We start from the raw sequence: 20,815 nt of genomic DNA, 5'->3' as shown, positions 1-20,815 counted from the left end.
TGGAACAATAGGAGGGAAAGACTGCATCCCTGTCTTACACTCTTGTAATCCGAGCACTTCGTTCATGATCTTGGCCACTTCTAGCGGATAGCGTAGCACCAGAGATCTGAAAAGCTAGTGTACATTTCTTATGACCCCAATCAGCACATCATCCACTGTTTGTGATCCTTCTCAATCGAGCATCGCCTGTATCCCAATCGATTTATCACGGAACCTCTGACATGGCACAGAGAGAGAATGTTTTACAAATACTGGATAAACATCTAACCGTGGTGGCTTGAGGGGGTTGAAAATACGTGTTTTATAACACTTTCGTTAGCATAATAATTTTCTAAATTGGGAGCATCTGGCCTATAAAGTATGTGTTTTGTGCCGGCCGAAGTGGCCGTGCGGTTAAAGGCGCTGCAGTCTGGAACCGCAAGACCGCTACGGTCGCGGGTTCGAATCCTGCCTCGGGCATGGATGTTTGTGATGTCCTTAGGTTAGTTAGGTTTAACTAGTTCTAAGTTCTAGGGGACTAATGACCTCAGCAGTTGAGTCCCATAGTGCTCAGAGCCATTTGAACCATTTTTTTATGTGTTTTGTGTTCTGAGACGTGTAAATGAGATGACTATGTCCAGTGGTACTGAAGGCTTGGATTTGACGTTGAATACTGTGATAGCAAAGGGAAGAGTATGTCAAGCGATAAGAGTGGTACAGATATTTCTATTTCCAGAGCCGCAAGCAGGGTGTATTTCCGATACTTCGCCCTTTGTCGAATGTCATTCAATTGTAAGTATAGCGATCAAATATATATGTGTTCGATTTGGTAGGATTATTCTGTCTATGTGTCGGCTGTGGTGGGAATGATTCAAGTTTCCCACTAATGGTGGGAGGCCATCCGAATGGAGAGGGCTGTTGCAATGTGGGAATGTATTTGACTTAACCGTGTAGTCGTTTAGAAGACTGAATAGCGAACTAATACTTAGTATGTGTTGGACAGTTTTCGTGATCAAGTGGGAATTTGACAAGATTGAATATGGATGTGTGTTTGCGCTGGGTCATTATTCCGTTATCATGTAAATTGTTCAGTCGACTGCGGCTTCGCATTTGACTTCTTTATTTAGTTGAGAGGAGGTCGATTGTGGTGTGTGCATCTAGCAGGTGGAATACACGTTTGCTGGTTGTCTAGGTATGAGAAAGACGTTATTTGACTTTGTAAATTATAGGGCGTGATTTGGAATCTGCTAAATCACGGAAATCTATGTTCGTGAGTGGAAATATCTGTTTGAACGTAAATGAGTTGGCAGAGGGGATAAGTTTCTAAGTCGAACGTGAAAAATATATACATTTTTGTTCATAAAACTTGACATTGTCTATTTTCGTGAAAAATAGGACCTTTATTGTGATAGGAAATGTTTTGCTTTATTATAGAAGCGAAGTTGATGTTAAATAAATAATAATCGAACGCTGAACGGTGGCTCTCGTCCAGCCCTGCTAGAGCGTACTACGTGACGTAAAAACAAAGTCTATGAACGCGAGGCGTTGTGAGGCTGTGCCAGCGATGATTCGCAGGAATCAGAGACGAACAGGATGCATCTGGATGGAAAGCAGGGCTTTCGCAGCGAGGCATTTCGCCGAGGCAGGTGCCGTGAGACTGTTAGTGTAGTAGCTCGATCTCGTAGTTTGTGATTATATATGCATGAGAAGACAGTCTTTTTGGACGAGGACCTTCCACTGGCTGAGCTTAGGGTGAATTTTTAGTAGGCGTGTGTAGTAAACTCTGACGTTAAACAGAGATAGATGGTATATGCTTGGAGCTAATAGACTTCTTTAAACTCAATTCTGTCGAACAGTAGGATCTAGTGAGTTGAACGTTTTTCCTCTAGCTTGTAGGCGTAGGGTAGAGTTTGAGAGTTTCTATCGCTGGTTTCGAGTGGTATAATTTTTTTCCCTAACAGTATAACACGAGTTGTCAGTTTTTGAGTAGTTTTGCGGTTCTCTGCAGTGCTATGCATATAGTTGTGTAATTAAAGCATGATTTAGGGACGGATGGAGGAGGAAGTCGGGCATGCCCTTTCAAAGGAACCATCCACGAATTTGTTTGGAGCGATTTAGGGAAACAATGGAAAACGTAAATCAGGATGGGGCCGAACGCGGGACTGAACTGTCGTCCTACTGAATGCGAGTCCAGTTTGCTAGCCACAGCACGATTTCGTAATTTACGATTTGACTGCGTCTCGGCACATCAATGTAATGTATTATTAATTAGGAGTAGTTTCGAGATCTATAAGCAGTAGATAGTGACTCTAAGCAAGTTAGAGTGTTTTGAATCGGCATAATAAATAAATTAGGTGAAATGCGTAGCTAAATAAATTGTTCATAAAAAATAAATAAAGTACACTCCCTCCTCTCACCAGCAACCCAGAACAGGCTGATTCCTTTTTTCACACCAATTTTACTGCCCTCCAGACCGCTGGCATGGTGAGTGTTTTGTATCAGCCTAATAAACTAGATGAGATCCGTAATTCGATGCATGTAGGAAATGTGGTTGGATGACCTTGAAAAGTAGTTGAAACTAGGTATTTGGAGGTGCAGCGAACACCTTTTCTTGCCTATATGAATGAACAGCGTCTAGTGGGGGCGCTGACACCATACTAACCTCCCTCAACAAAATTCATGCACATTTTCGGAGAAGATGGCAAACACATTTGATGGCGGTAGTGGGTCTAATTATTTAAATAAGGACTTATGTCCAGAGCATGTAATACAGCTATCGATATCTCAGCGTTTTGGGGCGGTAACACAACACTAATGCTGTAGGTACATAATAAATTTAAACAAATTTAAAGAAATTAATACAAATTTAAACATATTTATACATATTTAATCAAATTTGTAGAAATTGTATTCGAATTGAATGGAAACACGATACTAACTCCCATCAACTGTTAGAGCAAATTTCGTGAACAGAGTTGATGGTTTTAGTGGGTCTAATTATTTAAATAAGGACTTATTTCCAGGGCATGTAATATAGCTATCGATATCTCAGCCACTTTTTGAGTGAAGTGTTATATGTTTAGAACTCTTTGGAGCTGGTGTATGTGTTTTCTCGATGTTATTAAGCGTATGAATTGAAGGAGTTGTTAAAACACCAGCGTAGTTCCTGTTTTGTGGACATTTGGCGTATGAAGGCCCTGACGGACTTCAGTTGATGCAGGCGTGTGTGTCTAGTGGGCAAGAGAGTTCTTAGAGAAAGTGAGAATGTTTGTATGTGGCAGACGTCAGTGGGTGTGAAAGTAGACTAGTCAGCTGTTGTCTGTATTGTCAGCGCGCAACCCACACATCCAGCCAGATGACAGCATGACATATTGCGAAGTGCTATAGTAGCGGCGAACTAGGTCACTTGCCTCTTGTGCAAAGCATGAACATACTCTTCATACGTTCAAGCATTAATGAGTGTATATAATGCAGCTATCGATATCAAGGCCTCTTGTGGCGGTAACACGAAACTAATGATATAGATAATAAATTTAAATAAATTATATTCAAATGGAATGGAAAGACCATACTATTCCGCCTCAGCTGCAGGAGGAAGCTCTTAGAGTTAAATTGGTAAACATTTCCTAAGATAATCATGAGCACCCTGGATGGTGGTACTGCGTATAATTGTTTAAATAAAGACTTACCTAGTAGATAGTGTCGGAAGTTCCATGCGGCTTTTCGCGGATGATGCTATAGTATACAGAGAAGTTGCAGCATTAGAAAATTGTAGCGAAATGCAGGAAGATCTGCAGCGAATAGGCACTTGGTGCGGAGAGTGGCAACTGACCCTTAACATAGACAAATGTAATGTTAATGTATTGCGAATACATAGAAAGAAGGAGCCTTTATTGTATGATTATATGATAGCGGAACAAACACTGGTAGCAGTAACTTCTGCAAAATATCTGGGAGTATGCGTGCGGAACGATTTGAAGTGGAATGATCATATAAAATTAATTGTTGGTAAGGCGGGTACCAGGTTGAGATTCATCGGGAGAGTCCTTAGAAAATGTAGTCCATCAACAAAGGAGGTGGCTTACAAAACACTCGTTCGACCTATACTTGAGTATTGCTCATCAGTGTGGGATCCGTACCAGATCGGGTTGACGGAGGAGATAGAGAAGATCCAAAGAAGAGCGGCGCGTTTCGTCACAGGGTTATTTGGTAACCGTGATAGCGTTACGGAGATGTTTAGCAAACTCAAGTGGCAGACTCTGCAGGAGAGGCGCTCTGCATCGCGGTGTAGCTTGCTCGTCAGGGTTCGAGAGGGTGCGTTTCTGGATGAGGTATCGAATATATTTCTTCCCCCTACTTATACCTCCCGAGGAGATCACGAATGTAAAATTAGAGAGATTCGAGCGCGCACGGAGGCTTTCAGACAGTCGTTCTTCCCGCGAACCATACGCGACTGGAACAGAAAAGGGAGGTAATGACAGTGGCACGTAAAGTGCCCTCCGCCACACACCGTTGGGCGGCTTGCGGAGTATAAATGTAGATGTAGATGCATGTAATACAGCTATCGATATCTCAGCCTCTTGTGTAGGTAACAAAAAACTTTATAGAAATTATATTGGAATTGAATGTAAGCTGTTAGAGCAAAAATATCGAAATTCGAAGAGCATGGCGAACACACATGATGGCGGTACTGTTTGTAATTGTTTAAATTAAGACTTATGTCCAGAGCTGAATGAATGCGTGTAATAAAGATATTAAAAGACTGAGAAACTGATATCTCAACCTCTTGTGGCGGTAACAACACTAATGCTGTAGGTAGATAATAAATTTAAACAAATTAAAATAAATTTAAACACTTTTATAGACATTTAAAGAAATTTGTACAAATTTAAACAAATTTATAGAAATTATATTCGAATTAAATGCGCAGCCTCTAGTGGGAGCGACACCATGCCAACCCCACTCAGCAAAATTTTGCAAGAGGATGGCTAACACAATTGATGGTGCTATTGCTTGTAATTGTTTAAATAAAGACTTATGTCCAGTTCATAGGACGAGTTGAGTTAGGTTAGTGGATGTAGCCCAAGTGCCGTTTCTTTGGCGCCATTTTCTTAGGTTAGTACCAAAATTCAAACTTCCAGCCAGTTCCTAGGACTATGTGACTTAGGTTAGTGAAGGTAGTCCAACTGCCCTATCTTCCCACCATCTTGAATGATACAAATCGCGTCATCAGCTGACGTCACCTGACTTCACGTAATTGCGTCCTGTCCGCCATTTTGGATAACGGTACTTTGGGGTGACCCCAGCCCTCAGGGTGACGGCCGCCATCTTGGATTTGGGGTGACGTCCTTGTTGCCCCACCACTATAGAGTAGGTTATTCTACAGTGAACTACTATAGTTAAGTAGTTCTTAGCGTAATATTTTTTGATCAATGTCCGGGCACGAGCCAAGCATGTGTGTGTTTTGTGTGTGTGTGTTTGTGTAGTGTAGTGTGGGCAGAGATCAACGTGTGATGCAAATGAATAGTGATAAAGTATTTCTTGATAATATAATACAACTGTATGCATAAGTTATTAAAAAAGTTTCCTTTTTTGCTTAAGGTGACATGTTTCATACCATTTTGTGAATGATCTAGGGGTGAATAAAGAAACAAGTATAGAAGTTAAATTTATCTTACACGTCAGTATGCTGCTATCAGCTGCAAATAAAATGTAAATGGTGATGAACACATATTTTGCCCCTTGGCTTCCCATTTGATTGTTTGATACTAAACCAGTTTCGTCCATGTCTGATAGACAGTTTCACAGAGTTATCAACAGCCCCAATTTGTTATCCATTCGCCAATTGCAGGGGCCAGTATACTGTAAGCCGTATCATGGTGCACACTACCCACTGACACGTCTCCCGAATGCTGTTCCTGTGATTCGCTGGCTTTATATCCAATACAGCGTTTCAGTTATACTGGTAATAACTGCTGCATTTATGAGAACGCATGACCTTATAATAATAAATGATTTTAAATTTGCAAATGCCTTTACAGAAGTGTTGTTTCGGTGGAGTGATGGATGATGAAATATTTTTGGTAGCTATTGGGATGGGGGGGCTGGGGAGTTCATGTTTGGGGTGAAGAGCTCAAAGCTCACATGAAGTGCAAGAAGCTCATATTATTCTGGCTATGGAAGGGAAGTAATGCGGATTAAGTTTTGAGCTGAAGCCATAGTGTGAACTTGATCGATTCGCTGAGTTTCAATTTTGAGGGTTAAAAGATACTGAGAGGTTGTCGTTCTGGTACCCCTCCCTACCAGTGAATGTGATAGGGATCATTTGTGTAAAAGATACATTAATTTATGACGTATAGGACAAAAGCGTATTTCGTATGGTGTCTCCAGAACGTGTAAATAGTTTTGAAACATTAATATCGATTAAGTGAAGTGGATACACGTAGACTGTGAAAAATGTTGGCACCAGATGAGAGAGTCGAGAGCAGAGGACTCGGTGCGTGAGCAGTACTGAGAAACCAAGAAATTAAATACATACACGCGAGTGAGACCCGAAATGCGCAAACGGTGTGTCAGAACCCTCGACCTTGTACTAACTGCACGATAACGTGCTTGTCCCAATGTACAGAACATGACAGTTACCTCTCAAGTCCTGCCAATTGCAACTAGCACTACGCACGTTACTGAGCAGTTATTAAGCCCAGAGAGAGCTAAGAAAATGACCAATGCATGATTGCCATTCATATTTCAACGATTTTAAAATCTAAATATGGTACAGTTCTGAATTTCATGATGAAGTTAACTGCACAAGTAGGACAATTCAACGTACAGCACTTCGCCAATGGCTCTAAAAATTCGAGTTAACAGAGACTGCGAAAGTTCTTCGTTTATTGTGTAGAGGGTACATAGTCATAAAAATGTTCCTAAATTATAGCTGTCAGCCTGAAATGACATTGATTGAGGACAGCACAGCAATTTCCGCTTTATGTAGACAGTAATTTATCGTCTTTGCGAATATATATTTCACTCAATTACCCGTGTGGAGGTGAGGTGGTGAAATGGAAGGCTGGCAACTCCTTGGTTTATAGCTCTGTTCAGACGCTGAATTTACTGGTTAAACTATAAACATCTACAACAGAAACTAGCAGACGAATCACTTGAAATTTAGTAATTTGAACGTGTGATGGAAGTGTGGAGCAAATTTAAAAAAATAAACGGAAGGACCCTTGTTATTAATGTGTTTTCTATAGAATGAATATGAATCTATAGAACAGTGTAAATAAAGGGTATGTAACAAAACTTCGCAACGGATGGTTGTTGAAGTTATGATGGAACGGAAGTGTTATTCTACTTATGAAAAGTCGTACAAACCCACACAATACCCAATAACAACACGTAATAGTACAGACTAATTACAATATCCTAATTATACATATCATCTATGCAGTATTCTTCAGTATCATTTACCATAGCAGGAAAAGTTTCTGTTTGTGCTATGGTTGGCGTTTATTTTGGCTAGGAGAGAACAATAGTAAGTCTCTCAGTGACAGGACATTGGCAGTCATGGTGTCGTAATACAACTAAAACTAGGTTAGGAGAGTGGAAGATAGATTTAAGTCAAAGACAGCAGGATAGAAGCAGTGGAGAAACTGCTCCAATGAAAACGAAATGTGGAGTACTGAAACAGTTAACTCCGACACCCGACAACCTGCCGAACCTGCAAAAATCGCAGTTTCTATTGGGATTATGAATTTCTTTAACACGTCAGGATTGTACAATCCCTTCTCTTGACCAGTATACGGGACTGCTAAGAACACTGCTTTTCGATGAAGTAGACGTCGCAATCTGAAGGATCCCCTACGAAGTAGAAAAAACTCGCTTGTTTCCTCTTTCAGATTACAACTACAACGAAAATCCTTAACCAATACTAAGTCATGTTCCTGTTATACGGATATAATTGCTTTTGTATTTTATTTTGCGCTTGTTTTTGTAAATTTTCCTTCACCGCGTATTGTAATTTCTCTGCGTTAATTTCTAATTTCGCCTCATTTTTTTCATTACTTTTGGTAAACGTAAATTTAGTCTTGCCCTTGTACAACGGTCATGAATGCTGCTGTTTGTGAGACAATTGTTGACAGTCTTCTGGATGAACATCACACATTAATAGATGTACTCCCCCGGGGCAGTTAGAAAAACGAGCTATTCGAAAAGATCTTTCAAAGAATTCAGTTCCTATTTTCAGTAATTATTCTAGTGGTCCTTTTTTGTGTTTCAAAGACTGTATATATTTTTTCTGAATGGGACCCCCAAAAAAATAACTCCGTAGCTAATGATTGAGCGTATATAGAAGCAGCATTGTCTGGTACATACGTAACAGGTTTCTTAGGGGATAGCATGATGACAATTTCCTTGCTAATGTATTTGTGTGTTCCTTCCACTACAAATAACAGTCAACATTACTTTCTAATAATTTTTATTCGCTGTACAAATTACGAAATTTTCATTCACATTTAGTTTTACAGAATTATTACCCCCTTTAAGCAGAAATTCATGCTCATAATCCGAACGGTACATGAACGTAGTGCGTGTAGATGAAGTATCTGGCTGAATCGCCCCTCTGTTGTCCTCACCCTCAAGAAAGTTTGTTACAGCTCTCCCCGCTAATGTACAATGTGCGAATCTCCTCATCTCTGCATGACTAATGCAGCCTACATCGGCAAACCGCAAATTTGTTGTTTCCTTTCCCTGAATAATTTCCTTCCGAAATTTCTCTTTGGTATCTTCTAATGCTAACTATATACAGACTAAATAAAATCGCTGTTAGGCTAGAATATGGTCTCATTTCGTTCTCAAATACCGCCTTTCTTTCATGTCCATCGACCCACGGAACTACAGTCTGGCCTCTGTACAAGTTGTAGATAATCTTTCCCTCCCTGTATTTTATCCCTGTTACCTTCAGAATTTCAAAAAGTGTGTTTCAAACGATATTGTGAAACGATATCTCTAAATCCACCGATGTTATAAACGTACGTTTGCGTTTCTCCAGTATGTCTTCTACTATAATTTGTATGGTTATAATTGCCTTTCATATGTCTACATTTTTCCAGCATCAAGCTACTACAACAAATACGACTGTCACACGTTAGCGAAATATCTGGCAGACGACCCGAGCAAATTCTGGTCTTACGTAATAACGGTAAGTGGGTCTAAGACTTCCATTCGGTCCTTTGTCGATCAGGGAAATGAAAGCCGAACTTTTAAATTTCACGTTCGAAAAATCTTTCACAAAGCAGGACTGTACAAGCTTATCGTCATTTGACCATTGGACAGACTCCCTATACACGACAGTAAAAATCATCCGTGACGTAGACAAACAATAGAAAGATTTGAAAGCAGATAAATCACCAGGTCCGGATGAAATCTCTGCCCATTTTAACCAATTTACAAAGAGTACTCTACGGCATTGGCCAGTTACCTAGGTTGCATTTATCGTGAATCTCTCGCCCAGCACAAAGATCCAAGCGACTGGTTCAAAATGGTTCAAATGGCTCTGAGCGCTATGGGACTTAACATCTGTGGTCATCAGTCCTCTAGAACTTAGAACTACTTAAACCTAACTAACCTAAGGATATCACACACATCCATGCCCGAGGCAGGATTCGAACCTGCGACCGTAGCGGTCACGCGGTTCCAGACTGTAGCGTCTAGAACCGCACGGCCACTCCGGCCGGCCAAGCGACGGGAAAAAGGCGCCTGTCGCTCCAGTATATAAGAAGTGTAAAAGAACGGACCCGCAAAATTACAGACCAATTTCTGTTTGCTGCAGAATCCTTGAACATATTCTCATTTCGAATATAGTAAGCTTCCTTGAGACTGAGAAGTTTATGGCCACGAATAAGTATGTATTTAGAAAGCATCGTTCGTGCGAAACTCACCATGCCCTTTTCCCACACGATATGCTGTAATTCAATAAAGCTTGCCACACGGTGCCCCATTACAGGCTTTTGACGAAGTTACGAGCATATGGAATAAGTGCACAGACATGTGATGGGCTCGAAACTTCTTAAGTTATAGAACCCAGTATGTTCTCCTCGATGGCGAGTGTTCATCGGAGACAAGGGCATCGTCAGGAGTGCCCCAGGGAATTGTGATAGAACAGCCGTTTTTCTCTATATACATAAAGGATTTGGCGGGCACGGTGGGCAGCAACCTGCGATTGTTTCCTGGTGAAGGCCTCGTGTGCGGTAAGGTGTCGAAGTTGAGTGCCTGTACGAAGATACAAGACGACTTAGACCAAATTTCCAGCTGATGCGATGAATGGCAGCTACCCCCAAATGTGGAAAAATGTAAGTTAATATGGATGAGTACGAAGAACAGACCTGTGATGTTCGGATACAGTATTACTAGTGTTCTGCTTGACATAGTCAAGCGCCGCCGGAGTGGCCGTGCGGTTCTAGGCGCTACAGTCTGGAACCGAGCGACCGCTACGGTCGCAGGTTCGAATCTTGCCTCGGGCATGGATGTTTGTGATGTCCTTAGGTTAGGCGACTGATGACCTCAGAAGTTAAGTCGCATAGTGCTCAGAGCCATTTGAACCATTTGACATAGTCAAGCCGTTTAAATATCTGGGCGAAACGTTGCAAAGCGACATGAGGAGTAACGAGCAATGTGAGAACTGTGGTAGAGGAGGCAAGTGGTCGACTTCGGTTTATTGGGAGAATTTTAGGGAAGAGTGGTTCACCTGTAAAGGAGACCCCATATGGGACGCTGGTGCGACCTATTCTTGAGTACCGCTCAAGTGGTTGGGATCCGCACCAAGCCGGATGTGAGGAAAACATCGAAGCAATTCAGAGGCAGGCTGCAAGATATGTAACTCGTAGATTTGAACAGCACGTGTGTCTTGTGGAGATGCTTCTGGAACTCGGATGGGAATCCTTGGAGAGAAGGCGACTTTCTTTTCGAGCAACACTCTTGTGGAAATTTAATGAACCGGCATTTGAATCTGAGTGCCAAACGAGTCTATTGCCGCCAGTATACACTGCTCGTAAGGACAGTGAAGGTAAGATACGAGAAATTAGGGCTCACACGGAGGCATGTAGACAGTCGTTCTCCGTCATTGTATTTGCAAGCGGAACGAGAAAGAAAATGGCTAGTGGTGGTACAGTGTACCATCCGCCACGCACGGTACGGTGGCCCTGCGGGGTATCTATCTTCTATCACGAGGAGGACTTGTCTGATGACGTAAGAGAAGAAGAAATAAAAGTCGGAGTAGATAGAGGATCCTGCATTACACTCCTGGAAATTGAAATAAGAACACCGTGAATTCATTGTCCCAGGAAGGGGACACTTTATTGACACATTCCTGGGGTCAGATACATAACATGATCACACTGACAGAACCACAGGCACATAGACGCAGGCAACAGAGCATGCACAATGTCGGCACTAGTACAGTGTATATCCACCTTTCGCAGCAATGCAGGCTGCTATTCTCCCATGGAGACGATCGTAGAGATGCTGGATGTAGTCCTGTGGAACGGCTTGCCATGCAATTTCCACCTGGCGCCTCAGTTGGACCAGCGTTCGTGCTGGACGTGCAGACCGCGTGAGACGACGCTTCATCCAGTCCCAAACATGCTCAATGGGGGACAGATCCGGAGATCTTGCTGGCCAGGGTAGTTGACTTACACCTTCTAGAGCACGTTGGGTGGCACGGGATACATGCGGACGTGCATTGTCCTGTTGGAGCAGCAAGTTCCCTTGCCGGTCTAGGAATGGTAGAACGATGGGTTCGATGACGGTTTGGATGTACCGTGCACTATTCAGTGTCCCCTCGACGATCACCAGTGGTGTACGGCCAGTGTAGGAGATCGCTCCCCACACCATGATGCCGGGTGTTGGCCCTGTGTGCCTCGGTCGTATGCAGTCCTGATTGTGGCGCTCACCTGCACGGCGCCAAACACGCATACGACCATCATTGGCACCAAGGGAGAAGCGACTCTCATCGCTGAAGACGACACGTCTCCATTCGTCCCTCCATTCACGCCTGTCGCGACACCACTGGAGGCGGGCTGCACGATGTTGGGGCGTGAGCGGAAGACGGCCTAACGGTGTGCGGGACCGTAGCCCAGCTTTATGGAGATGGTTGCGAATGGTCCTCGCCGATACCCCAGGAGCAACAGTGTCCCTAATTTGCTGGGAAGTGGCGGTGCGGTCCCCTACGGCACTGCGTAGGATCCTACGGTCTTGGCGTGCATCCGTGCGTCGCTGCGGTCCGGTCCCAGGTCGACGGGCACGTGCACCTTCCGCCGACCACTGGCGACAACATCGATGTACTGTGGAGACCTCATGCCCCACGTGTTGAGCAATTCGGCGGTACGTCCACCCGGCCTCCCGCATGCCCACTATACGCCCTCGCTCAAAGTCCGTCAACTGCACATACGGTTCACGTCCACGCTGTCGCGGCATGTTACCAGTGTTAAAGACTGCGATGGAGCTCCGTATGCCACGGCAAACTGGCTGACACTGACGGCGGCGGTGCACAAATGCTGCGCAGCTAGCGCCATTCGACGGCCAACACCGCGGTTCCTGGTGTGTCCGCTGTGCCGTACGTGTGATCATTGCTTGTACAGCCCTCTCGCAGTGTCCGGAGCAAGTATGGTGGGTCTGACACACCGGTGTCAATGTGTTCTTTTTTCCATTTCCAGGAGTGTAGAATCCGGATTTCAAAGAGCCATGGATGACGTAAGATCAAATGCGGCGGAAACAATAGATAATATTCTATCGGAATTAATAACATCATTGGGGGAAGTGGTAACAAGTCGACTATTCACGTCGGTGTCTGTAATGTATATGACTGGTGACGTACCATCAGGCTTTCGGAAAAATATCATCCACACAATTCCCGAGGTAGAAAAGGCAGATCAATGCGAGAACTATGGCACAATTAGCTTAACATCTCATACATCCAGGTTGCTGATAAGGAAAATACACAGAAGAATGAAAGAGAAGTTTGACGATCTGTAAGATCACAATGAGTTTCGGTTCATGAAAGGTAAAAGCACCATCGAGGCAATTCTGATGCTGTGGCGGTTAATGGATCCAGACTGAAGAAAAATGAAGACACGTTCATAGTACCTGTCGACCTGCAGAAAGCTTTGGACAATTTAATGTGGTACAAGATGATCGAAATTCTGAGGAAAGTATGGGTAAGCTATAGAGAAATGCGGGTAATGTACAATATGTACAAGAACCAAGAAGGAACAATAAGACTAGAAGACCAAGAACGAATCGCTCGGATTAAGAAGGGTTTTAGACAGGGATCCAGTCTTTCCCTCCTATTGTTCCATCGAAGAAGCAATAATTAAAATAAAAGAAAGGTTCAAGAGTGGATTTTAAATTCAAGGTGATAGGATATCAGTAATAAGTTTCGCTAATGGCATTGCTTTTCTCAGTGAAAGTGAAGAAGGGTTATAGGATGTGTTTAATAGAATGATGAGTCTAATTACTACGGAATATGCGTTGAGCGTAAATCGAAGAAAGACGAAAGTTATGAGAAGTAATGGAAATGAGAACAACGAGAAACTTTAACATCAGATTCGGGGATCACGAAGTAAACGAAGTTACGGAATACCGTTGCCTAGGCGACAAAATAATCACGATGGACGAAGCATGAAGGACATAAAAATCAGAGTAGCACTGGAAAAAAGGGCATTCCCAGGCAAGAGATGGCTGTCAGTGTGAAACGCAGGCCTTAATCTGAGGACGAAATTTCTGAAAATGTACATTTGAAGCGCAGCATAGTGTGGTGCTGACACATGGCTTGTGGGAAATCCGGAACAGAAGAGAATCGAAGTTTCTGAGATGTGTGCTGAATACACAGTGTTGAAAATTAGGTGGGCTGCCAAGGTAAGGAATGAGAAGAGTCTCTGCAGAATCGGCGAGGAAATTTACATATGGAAAACGCTGTCAAGAAGAAGGGACAGGATGATGGGACAGGTACTAAGACGTTAGAGAATAACATCCATGGTTCTAGAGAGAGTTGTAAATCTGTAGGGGAAGACAGAAGTTGGAATACATCCAGAAAATAACTGATAACGTAGTGTGGAAATGCTAATGCCAACACATACTCACACTGCATAAAACAGATTGTCCTTGTTCTAACGAACAGTACAAAATTTAAAGACTGTATATGCATCCCCCATGATCACTAAACGACAAAAGCACCAATCTGTTTTATCAAACTGTATCAACTCAATGTTATTAGTAAAGAGTTAAAATAAAGTGACTGTCCATAAACATCTACATCGCTGATTCACACTGGATAGCCGCGCGGAGTGGCCGCATGGTTTGAGTCGTTAAGTCACGGACTGCGCGGCCCTTCCCGTCGGAGGTTCGAGTCCTCCCTGCGGCATGGGTGTGTGTGTTGTTGTTAGCATAAGTTAGTCTAATTAGTGTGTAAGTGTAGGGACCCATGACCTTAGCAGTTTGGTCCCATAGGAATTCACACACAACTTAGACAATATGGCACGTCAAGTCTATCTACATAATATGAGACGTGAATATTCACACTCGTTAGCTGTGATCATAAAGATTTAAAACAAAGGAAGTGCATAAATAAAGCAATGAGGCCCATTGCCGCCTACTATAGCCACAAAGATGCATCAAAGTTCTAATCACATTGACTGTTATTGTCTGTTCATATAACACTGTTAAAAAAAAGAAATTGTCATGTACACTCACTAACACCATTGTGCCTTGAAATCACTAACTTACTCATACTATCCAGGGGTACACACTTACACATCCTGAAAAGTTAAAATTCTATAGTATTTATTTCTCAAATCTGTTTTCTTTTTCTTAAAAACAGTTTGAGAGCGAAAACTTTCTATGCAGTCCCACACAGCCATATGTATGTATATTGCACAAAATACTATGCTGTATCATTAGCAATTAAGAAGACCAACAAAGCAATTCAACTACACTATCTGCCTAGATCAGATGCCAACACATTCCCATAAAACATAAAATATGACTGTTTATGGATTAACATGCTGTACAAAATAAAAATTTCGCGTATGTTACTAGCTAAGAAAAGCATTGATGTCTATCTCAATCTATACCACATCAGTAATTTACGAAAGAGCTAGAAAGGCGAGTGCACAATCACACAGGCTGACAATAGGTTTAAAACAAAACAAGTATAATAAATGCTACTGTCTGACATGTTCCCAACTAACAGATTAAAATGGCGTACACATTTATGCAATTCAAAACAGGTTTAATTATGAAAAGTTACTGTGAATGGAATTATAATATGGGAGCAATCATAATAATCCTAAGACTTAAATTAATTAGCTGTAGCATACATACACTGGCGTCAACTGCACTGTATTTCAAGGCACAATGGTGTGTATTATTGTTATACATCACTACACTTCCAGTAACACCAAAAATTCAGAGAAACTATCTAAATATTTAATGTTCTTGGGACCCTTTACTCACGTTAAACTTTGAGATTAGCATACATATTCACTTCTTCTAGAATATTTCCCTATTTTGTGTATAAGATTCATATTTCTTCTTATGCCTCCCATTCTGTGCTCCTGTATTTTGAGGTAAGCACTAAAAGCAGATTTGTGATTAGGATTACAGTGCTCACTAAACCCAGTCTTCAATTTCTTTCCTGTTTGCCTTTCATTTGTCACAGGTGATCTTACATATTCCTAATTGATCATATACTTCTGGTTTATGTCTCACCTTTTTCTTCGGTTCATTGTTTGTTTGAAAACCAATTTTCACACTACTGTTTCTGAAGATCTGACCTGTTTTTTCTGAGATTTCTGCTAAATATGGCAAGGTAGCAAATATGAGGTTATCCATGTTTATAAAACTCTGTAATGTTTTTTTCCTGCTGTCTTTTGTCTTCTTTCTTCTTGTGCAATTTACCTACAGATGTAGAGTCATATCCATTCATGGTAATCACAAATTGTGTGATGTTATGTTCTCTATCACTGTTTTCTGTAGGTAAGGGCAGCATCATTAACCTAGGTAACATGACTTTATTACTGTATTATTCCCAAAACACAATCGCATCTGTCTCCCTTGTTACAACACAAAGTACGAAATAAACTGTCAATAGCTTGCCGTTTCAGATGCAGAACAGTTGAGAATATGATGCAAATGTGCTTTCACATTTCCTTCACGTCTCATATTATGTAGATAGACTTGACGTGCCATATTGTCTAAGTTTTGGAACCTTTCTTATAATACTAATGGTACAATTCCTTCAGCACTATAATTTTTCCTGAAAATACCTTGTATCGACGGTTACAATCTACATGAGACGACGTATTACTGAAATCATATTCAATCATCGCCTTCCTCGATAAATTACACCAGTAAAGATAAGTAGTGAGGGCTCCCTTCAGAGGCTGTGAGGAAATGAACATGTTATAAACAAGGAACAGAAAATATGGCGGGATTATAGGACGTGTCGAGACGTCAGGAATTAACTTCCATGACCACAGAAAAAGCCGCAGATGGCAAAAACTGTGGAGGAAGACAGAGATCGGGCTACATTTAAGAAACAATCGTGGCCGTTGTTGGCTGTAGTTGCTACTCTGAGATGAACAAGTAGGGACAGAAATGGAAATCGTAATTGGAAGCATATATGGAGTGCATCATAATTAATGGTGCAAATGCATACACGATATTAGAAGCAAGTAAGTACAGATATACTTATTAGAGATATTTTGCAGAAATGCAGGTGTTTTGAACGAACACGACAACAGTTACATGATCGTAATCGTTGTTGTTGTGGTCTTCAGTCCTGAGACTGGTTTGATGCAGCTCTCCATGCTACTCTATCCTGCCCAAGCTTCTCATCTCCCAGTACCTACTGTAGCTTACATCCTTCTGAATTTGCTTAGTGTATTCATCTCTTGTTCTCCCTCTACGATTTTTATCCTCCACGCTGCCCTCCAATACTAAATTGGTGATCCCTCGATGTCTCAGAACATGTCCTACCAACCAATCCCTTCTTCTAGTCAAGTTGTGCCACAAGCTCCTCTTCTCCCCAATTCTATTCAATACTTCCTCATTAGTTATATAATCTACCCACCTAATCTACAGCATTCTTCTGTAGCACCACATTTCGAAAGCTTCTATTCTCTTCTTGTCCAAACTATTTATCGTCCACGTTTCACTTCCATACATGGCTACACTCCATACAAATACTTTCAGAAACGACTTCCTGACATTTAAATCTATACTCGATGTTAACAAATTTTTCTTCTTCAGAAACGCTTTCCTTGCCATTGCCAGTCTACATTTTATATCTTCTCTACTTCGGCCATCATCAGTTATTTTGCTCTCCAAATAGCAAAATTCCTTTACTACTTTAAGTGCCTCATTTCCAAATCTGATTCCCTGAGCATCACCCGACTTAATTCGACTACATTCCATTATTCTCGTTTTGCTTTTGATGATGTTCATCTAATATCCTCCTTTCAAGACGCTATCCATTCCGTTCAACTGCTGTTCCAAGTCCTTTGCTGTCTCTGACAGAATTACAATGTCATCGGCGACCCTCAAGGTTTTTATTTCTTCTCCATGGATTTTAATACCTACTCCGAACTTTTCTTTTGTTTCCTTTATTGCTTGCTCAATATACAGATTGAATAACATCGGGGATAGGCGACAAACCTGTCTCACTCCCTTTCCAACCACTGCTTTCCTTTCATACCCCACGACTCTTATAACTGCCATCTGCATTCTATACAAATTGTAAATAGCCCTTCGCTGCCGGCTGCAGTGGCCGAGCGGTTCTAGGCGTTACAGTCTAGAACCGCGCGACCACTACGGCCGCAGGTTCGAATCCTGCCTCGGGAATGGATGTGTGTGATGTCCTTAGGTTAGTTAGGTTTAAGTAGTTCTAAGTTCTAGGGGACTGATGACCTCATAAGTTAAGTCCCATAGTGCTCAGAGCCATTTGAATTTAGCCCTTCGCTCCCTGTATTTTACCCCTGCCACCTTCCGAATTTCAAAGAGAGTATTCCAGCCAACATTGTCAAAAGCTTTCTCTAAGTCTACAAATGCTAGAAATGTTGGTTTGCCTTTCCTTAATCTTTCTTCTAAGATAAGTCGTAGGGTCGGTATTGCCTCACGTGTTCAAACATTTCTACGGAATTCAAACTGATCTTCCCCTAGGTCGGCTTCTACTAGTTTTTCCATTCGTCTGTAAAGAATTCGCGTTAGAATTTTGCAGCCGTGACTTCTTAAACTGATAGTTCGGTAATTTTCACACCTGTCAACACCTGCTTTCTTTGGGATTGGAATTATTATATTCTTCTTGAAGTCTGAGGGTATTTCGCCTGTCTCATACATCTTCCTCACCAGATGGTAGAGTTTTGTCAGGATTGGCTCTCCCAAGGCTGTCAGTAGTTCTAATGGAATCTTGTCTACTCCGGGGGTCTTGTTTCGACTCAGGTCTTTCAGTACTCTGTCAAACTCTTCATCTACATCCTCTCCCATTTCCATAATATTGTCCTCAAGAACATCGCCCTTGTATAGATCCTCTGTATACTCCTTCCACCTTTCTGCTTTCCCTTCTTTGCTTAGAACTGGGTTTCCATCTGAGCTCTTGATATTCATGCAAGTGGTTCTCCTTTCTCCAAAGGTCTCTTTAATTTTCCTGTAGGCAGTATCAATCTTACCCATAGTGAGATTAGCTTCTACATCCTTACATTTGTCCACTAGCCATCCCTGCTTAGCCATTTTGCACTTCCTGTCGATATCATTTATGAGATGTTTGTATTCCTTTTTGCCTGCTTCATTTACTGCATTTTTGTATTTTCTCCTTTAATCAATTAAATTCAACATTTCTTCTGTTACCCAAGGGTTTCTACTAGCCCTCGTCTTTTTACCTATTTGATCCTCTGTTGCCTTCACTATTTCATCTCTCAAAGCTACCCATTCCTCTTCTACTGTATTTCGTTCCCCCATTCCTGTCAACTGTTCCCTTCTGCTCTCCCTGAAACTCTGTACAACCTCTGGTTCTTTCATTTTATCCAGATCCCATCTCCTTAAATTCCCACCTTTTTGCAGTTTCTTCAGTTTAATCTACAGTTCATAACCAATAGAATGTGGTCAGAGTCCACATCTACCCCTGGAAATGTCTTACAATTTAAAACCTGGTTTTAAATCTCTGTCTTACATAATCTATCTGATGCCTTTTAATATCTCCAGGGTTCTTCCAGGTATGCAACCTTCTTTCATGATTCTTAAACCAAGTGTTAACTATGATTAAGTTATGCTCTGCGCCAAATTCTACCAGCCAGCTTCTCTTTCATTTCTTAGCCCCAATCCATATTCACCTACTATGTTTCCTTTTCTCCCTTTCCTACTGTTGAATTTCAGTCACCTATGACTATTAAATTTTCGTCTCCCTTCACTACCTAGATAATTTCTTTTATTTCATCATAAATTTCATCAATTTCTTCATCATCTGCAGAGCTAGTTGGCATATAAACTTGTACTACTGTAGTAGGCGTGGGCTTCGTGTCTATCTTGGCTACAATAATGCGTTCACTATGCTGTTTGTAGTAGCTTACCTGTACTCCTATTTTTTTATTCATTATTAAACCTACTCCTGCATTACCCCTACTTGATTTTGTGTTTATAACCCTGTATTCACCTGACCAAAAGTCTTGTTCCTCCTCCCACCGAACTTCACTAATTCCCACTATATCAAACTTTAACCTATCCATTTCCCTTTTTAAATTTTCTAATATACCTGCCCAATTAAGGGATCTGACATTCCACGCTCCGATCAGTAGAACGCCAGTTTTCTTTCTCCTGATAGCAACGTCCTCATGAGTAGTCCCCACCCTGAGATCCGAATGGGGGACTATTTTACCTCCGGAATATTTTGCCCAAGAGGATGCCATCATCATTTAATCATACTGTAAAGCTGCATGCCCTCGGGAAAAATTACGACTGTAGTTTCCCCTTGCTTTCAGCTGTTCGCAGTACCAGAACAGCAAGGCCGTTTTGATTAGGGTTATATGGCCAGATCAGTCAATCATCGAGACTGTTGCCCCTGCAACTACTGAAAAGGCTGCTGCCCCTCTTCAGGAACCACACATTTGTCTGGCCTCTCAACACATACCCCTCCGTTGCCGTTGCACCTACGTTACGGCTATCTGTATCGTTGAGGCACGCAAGCCTCCCCACCAACGGCAAGGTCCATGGTTCATGCTCATTATTGTTATGTTGCATTTTAAAACCAATATTCATACAATACAAATGACACACTGCAGGCAACTCACGTGAGTGGCTGTGAATTGTACAGTCATATCCATCCAAGTCTTGGAAATGTAAACAAACACCAGACCAGAGTCTCGTCGGTCGTGGCTGGTAACCACTGAACCGCTGTTATCTTTCAAGCACTTTGACTTCGGACCTATGTTTACTGACTAAGAGAACATAGCAAGTGGCATAATCCTATTTCTCAGAAATTTCGCTCAATGGTATGGGAGACAAAAGAAGCGAAAACCTGTCTCAACTTATCCATAGATAATCGACATAATTCAGATGCTCTTTAGTGCATTCTTAGCTCAGCTCAACTGGTGGGAGAGGGTCTAGTATTGTTGCCTTTAACTTTTGTTTCCCATGTTCGAAACCCGATTGTTGTTTTCATTCGCGTATTTTTTTAATTTTTCATTTATCTACCCATCTCCGTATTAGGAGTGAGCTGCATAAAATAGGAGCAGAAACTGAGTACACAAATGTGGGGTCTGTGGAGGACTTCAGCGCCATGATCAGACCTGGGTAA

This window comes from Schistocerca serialis, chromosome 1, assembly GCF_023864345.2.
Source record: "Schistocerca serialis cubense isolate TAMUIC-IGC-003099 chromosome 1, iqSchSeri2.2, whole genome shotgun sequence".
Taxonomy (NCBI): domain Eukaryota; kingdom Metazoa; phylum Arthropoda; class Insecta; order Orthoptera; family Acrididae; genus Schistocerca; species Schistocerca serialis.
This window is presented reverse-complemented; position numbering follows the sequence as displayed.